This window comes from Salmo salar, unplaced genomic scaffold (genome assembly GCF_905237065.1).
Source record: "Salmo salar unplaced genomic scaffold, Ssal_v3.1, whole genome shotgun sequence".
NCBI classification, from domain to species: Eukaryota; Metazoa; Chordata; class Actinopteri; order Salmoniformes; family Salmonidae; genus Salmo; species Salmo salar.
In genome coordinates, this window is record NW_025549374.1 from 28176 (window position 1) to 34175 (window position 6000).

The 6000-nt window shown below is 50.9% G+C and overlaps 1 pseudogene; it reads left to right on the forward strand.

The window, feature by feature from the left end:
• The window catches only part of LOC123736415 (voltage-dependent L-type calcium channel subunit alpha-1S-like), a 28057-nt pseudogene extending 25066 nt beyond the window's left edge, over positions 1-2991 (forward strand).
• Positions 2992-6000: the final 3009 nt, after the last annotated feature.

The following is a 6000-nucleotide window of genomic DNA, read 5'->3' on the forward strand; positions in this document are numbered from 1 at the left end:
TATAACTGTGTCCTCTGTCTCTCAGGCCCTGCCCTACATAACCCTTCATATACTGACTATAGCTGTGTCCTCTGTCTCTCCGGCCCTGCCCTACATAACCCTTCATATACTGACTATAACTGTGTCCTCTATCTCTCAGGCCCTGCCCTACATAACCCTTCATATACTGACTATAGCTGTGTCCTCTGTCTCTCAGGCCCTGCCCTACATAACCCTTCATATACTGACTATAGCTGTGTCCTCTGTCTCTCCGGCCCTGCCCCTACATAACCCCTTCATATACTGACTATAACTGTGTCCTCTATCTCTCAGGCCCTGCCCTACATAACCCTTCATATACTGACTATAGCTGTGTCCTCTGTCTCTCAGGCCCTGCCCTACATAACCCTTCATATACTGACTATAGCTGTGTCCTCTGTCTCTCAGGCCCTGCCCTACATAACCCTTCATATACTGACTATAACTGTGTCCTCTTATCTCAGGCCCTGCCCTACATAACCCTTCATATACTGACTATAGCTGTGTCCTCTGTCTCTCAGGCCCTGCCCTACATAACCCTTCATATACTGACTATAACTGTGTCCTCTGTCTCTCAGGCCCTGCCCTACATAACCCTTCATATACTGACTATAGCTGTGTCCTCTGTCTCTCAGGCCCTGCACTACATAACCCTTCATATACTGACTATAGCTGTGTCCTCTGTCTCTCAGGCCCTGCCCTACATAACCCTTCATATACTGACTATAGCTGTGTCCTCTGTCTCTCAGGCCCTGCCCTACATAACCCTTCATATACTGACTATAGCTGTGTCCTCTGTCTCTCAGGCCCTGCCCTACATAACCCTTCATATACTGACTATAACTGTGTCCTCTGTCTCTCAGGCCCTGCCCTACATAACCCTTCATATACTGACTATAACTGTGTCCTCTGTCTCTCAGGCCCTGCCCCTACATAACCCTTCATATACTGACTATAGCTGTGTCCTCTGTCTCTCCGGCCCTGCCCTACATAACCCTTCATATACTGACTATAACTGTGTCCTCTATCTCTCAGGCCCTGCCCTACATAACCCTTCATATACTGACTATAGCTGTGTCCTCTGTCTCTCAGGCCCTGCCCTACATAACCCTTCATATACTGACTATAGCTGTGTCCTCTGTCTCTCCGGCCCTGCCCTACATAACCCTTCATATACTGACTATAACTGTGTCCTCTATCTCTCAGGCCCTGCCCTACATAACCCTTCATATACTGACTATAGCTGTGTCCTCTGTCTCTCAGGCCCTGCCCTACATAACCCCTTCATATACTGACTATAGCTGTGTCCTCTGTCTCTCAGGCCCTGCCCTACATAACCCTTCATATACTGACTATAACTGTGTCCTCTGTCTCTCAGGCCCTGCCCCTACATAACCCTTCATATACTGACTATAACTGTGTCCTCTGTCTCTCAGGCCCTGCCCTACATAACCCTTCATATACTGACTATAGCTGTGTCCTCTGTCTCTCAGGCCCTGCCCTACATAACCCTTCATATACTGACTATAGCTGTGTCCTCTGTCTCTCCGGCCCTGCCCTACATAACCCTTCATATACTGACTATAACTGTGTCCTCTATCTCTCAGGCCCCGCCCTACATAACCCTTCATATACTGACTATAGCTGTGTCCTCTGTCTCTCAGGCCCTGCCCTACATAACCCTTCATATACTGACTATAGCTGTGTCCTCTGTCTCTCAGGCCCTGCCCCTACATAACCCTTCATATACTGACTATAACTGTGTCCTCTGTCTCTCAGGCCCTGCCCTACATAACCCTTCATATACTGACTATAACTGTGTCCTCTGTCTCTCAGGCCCTGCCCTACATAACCCTTCATATACTGACTATAGCTGTGTCCTCTGTCTCTCAGGCCCTGCCCTACACAACCCTTCATATACTGACTATAACTGTGTCCTCTGTCTCTCAGGCCCTGCCTTACGTTGCCCTTCTCATCGCCATGATCTTCTTCATCTATGCGGTCATCGGCATGCAGGTGGGTGTTGTGTGTCTGTTGTTACCAATTGAGGATGTGCCTTCTTGCTAGGGTCCATCTCCATCTTGATATCTCTCAATATCTCTCTCTCTCCATTCTCTCTCTCTCTCTGTCTCTCTCTCTCTGTTCTCTCTCTCTGTCTCTCTCTCTCTGTCTCTCTGTCTCTGTCTCTCTGTCTCTCTCTCTCTCTCTCTCTCTCTCTCTCTGTCTCTCTCTCTCTCCATATCACTCTCTCTCTCTCTGTCTCTCTCTCTCTCTCTCCATCTCTCTCTCTCATCTCTCTCTCTCATCTCTCTCTCTCCATCTCTCTCTCTCTCTGTCTCTCTCTCTCTCCATCTCTCTCTCCATCTCTCTCTCTCTCTCCATCTCTCTCTCCATCTCTCTCTCTCCATCTCTCTCCATCTCTCTCTCTCTCTCTCCATCTCTCTCTCTCTCCATCTCTCCCCATCTCTCTCTCTCTCTCTCTCTCTCCCCCATCTCTCTCCCCATCTCTCTCTATTTCCATCTCTCTCTCTCTCTCTCTCTCTTTCTCTCCCCCTCTTTCTCTCTCTCTCTTTCTCTCTCCCAGACGTTTGGGAAGATAGCAATGCAGGACTACACTCAGATCAACAGGAACAACAATTTTCAGACGTTTCCTCAGGCTGTACTGGCTCTATTCAGGTGAGCCGTTTCCTCAGGTGAACCGTTTCCTCAGGCTGAACTGACTCTATTCAGGTGAGCCGTTTCCTCAGGTGAACAGTTTCCTCAGGCTGTACTGGCTCTATTCAGGTGAGCCGTTTCCTCAGGTGAGCCGTTTCCTCGGGCTGTACTGGCTCTATTCAGGTGAGCCGTTTCCTCAGGTGAACCGTTTCCTCAGGCTGAACTGACTCTATTCAGGTGAGCCGTTTCCTCAGGCTGTACTGGCTCTATTCAGGTGAGCCGTTTCCTCAGGCTGAACTGACTCTATTCAGGTGAGCCGTTTCCTCAGGCTGAACTGGCTCTATTCCAGGTGAACCGTTTCTCAGGTGAACCGTTTCCTCAGGCTGAACTGACTCTATTCAGGTGAACTCGTTTCCTCAGGCTGAACTGACTCTATTCAGGTGAACCGTTTCCTCAGGTGAACCGTTTCCTCAGGCGAACCATTTCCTCAGGCTGAACCGTTTCCTCAGGTGAACCGTTTCTCAGGCTGAATGACTCTACTTCAGCAGGACTGCTGCTTTTCTGCTAGTCCATTGATTGATCCACCTCACTGATTGATTGGCCAGAGGTTCAATTAGCCGTGGTGTCCCAGGTATAAACAAAACATGACTTCTGGTCAAGACAGAGGCAAACAGAAGCCCTTAATTAACAATATCTCTGGTATACTCTTCTCCGGTCAAACATTTCATAGGTCAGGGTTTTAAAGCCCATCTTCGAGGACCCCTGGCCCGTTCCATGTATTTGACCTATTCCAGAAGCTTAGCACATCTGACTGGTCAACTAATCATCAAGCCCTTGACCACTTGAATCAGATGAGCTACTTTAAGGGTACAACAACATTGCCAAATGTCTAGGGTCCCAGAGGTAGAGGTTTCAAAACCACTGGCCTAGGTCATGCCCGTGTTGAGCTAACATCTGTTCCTCTTGTCCCTCTGTCTCTCTGTCTCTCTGTCTCTGTCTCCCTGTATCCATGTATCCATGTATCCCTGTCTCTCTGTCTCCTGTATCCATGTATCCATGTATCCCTGTCTCTCTGTCTCTCCTTCTCCCTGTATCCCTGTCTCTCTGTCCCTCTGTCTCTCTGTCTCTCTGTCTCCCTGTATCCATGTATCCCTGTCTCTCTCTGTCTCTCTGTCTCTCTGTCTCCCTGTATCCCTGTATCCATGTATCCCTGTCTCTCTGTCTCTCTGTCTCCCTGTATCCATGTATCCCTGTCTCTCTGTCTCTCTGTCTCTCTGTCTCCCTGTATCCATTGTATCCATGTATCCCTGTCTCTCTGTCTCTCTGTCTCCCTGTATCCATGTATCCCTGTCTCTCTCTGTCTCTCTGTCTCTCTGTCTCTCTGTATCCATGTATCCATGTATCCCTGTCTCTCTGTCTCCCCTGTATCCATGTATCCCCTGTCTCTCTGTCTCTCTGTATCCACATGTATCCATGTATCCCTGTCCCTCTGTCTCTCTGTCTCCCTGTATCCATGTGTCCATGCATCCCTGTCTCTCTGTCTCTCTGTCTCCCTGTATCCATGTATCCCTGTCTCTCTGTCTCTCTGTTCTCTGTCTCTCTGTCTCTCTCTGTCTCCCTGTATCCATGTATCCATGTATCCCTGTCCCTCTGTCTCTCTGTCTCCCTGTATCCATGTATCCATGTATCCCTGTCTCTCTGTCTCCCTGTCTCTCTGTCTCTCTCTGTCTCCCTGTCTCCCTGTCTCCCTGTCTCTCTGTCTCTCTGTCTCTCTGTCTCCTGTCTCCCTGTCTCTCTCTGTCTCTCTGTCTCCTGATCCCTGTCTCTCTGTCTCTCTGTCTCCCTCTGTCTCCCTGTATCCCTGTCCCTCCTGTCCCTCTCTGTATCCATGTATCCCTGTCCCTGTCTCCTGTCTCCCTGTCTCTCTGTGTCTCCCTGTCTCTCTGTCTCTCTGCTCTCTGTCTCCCTGCTCCCTGTCTCCTGTCTCCCTGTCTCTCTGTCTCCCTGTCTCCCTGTATCCCAGCCTCCCTGTCTCTCTGTCTCTCTGTCTCTCTGTCTCTCTGTCTCCCTGTATCCATGTATCCATGTATCCCTGTCCTCTTTGTCTCTCTGTCTCCTGTATCCATGTACCATGCCACCCTGTCTCTCTGTCTCCCTGTCTCTCTGTCTCTCTCTGTCTCCCTGTCTCCCTGTCTCCCTGTCTCCCCCTGTCTCTCTGTCTCTCTGTCTCCCTGTCTCCCTGTCTCCCCTGTCTCCCTGTCTCTCTGCTCTCTGTCTCTCTGTCTCCCTGTCTCCCGTCTCTCTGTCTCTCCCTGTCTCCCTGTACCCTGTCTCTCTGTCTCTCTGTCTCTCTGTCTCCCTGTATCCCTGTCCCTCTGTCCTCTGCCATGCATCCCTGTCTCCCTGTCCCACCTGTCTCCCTGTCTCCCTGTCTCTCTGTCTCTCTGTCTCTGTCTCTCTGTCTCCTGCTCTCCCTGTCTCCCTGTCTCCCGTTCCCTGTCTCCCTGTTCGTTGCCTCTGCTCTGTCTGCCCCCTCTGTATCCATGTATCCCCTGTCCCCTGTCTCCTGCCTCTCTGTCTCCCTGCCTCCCTGCCCCCCTGTCCCCCTGTGTCCTGCCTCCCTCTGTCTCCCTGTCTCCTTGTGTCTCTGTCTCCCTGCCTCCCGCCTCCCTGTATCCATGCCTCCTGTCTCCCTGTCTCCGTTCTCTGTCTCCTGTCTCCTCTGTCTCCCGCCCTGATTCCTCCTCTCTCCTCTCCTGCCCCCCCCCCTCTGTATTGGGAATAGAGTTAACAGAAGGAAATGTTGGAGATGAGTATATAATTCAACTGCCAGGTAAGATGCTTGACTGTTACTGTCTGTCTTGTTCTGTCTGTTGTTTTGCTCTGTCTTGGCTCTGGGTCTTTGCCCTCTGTGTGGTTGGGTTTGTTTGTTTTGTGTTGTGAGCTGGCTGTCAGCCCATGTTCTGTTGTCTGTCTGTGCCTGTCTGTCTTGGTCTGTCTTGGTGTGGACCCGTAGTCTGTCTCTGTCGTCTCGCCCGCTCCTCTCTGTCTCTGTCTACCAGGTAAAGGTGTGACCCAGAGTAGATCTACTGCCTGCGAAGAGTTCACCTGTGGAAGCAACTTCGCTATAGTCTATCATCAGCTTCTTCATGCTGTGTGCTTTCCTGGTGAGAGGAGACACGGAGGAGGAGGGGAGGAGAGGGGAGGAGAGAAGTGAGGGGGAGGGAGGGAGGAAGGAGGAGGAAGGGGGAGGGAGGGGAGACAAAGAGGAGGGAGGGGAGGGAAGGAGAGGAGGGGAGACAAGGAGGAGGGGGGAGAGGGAAGGAG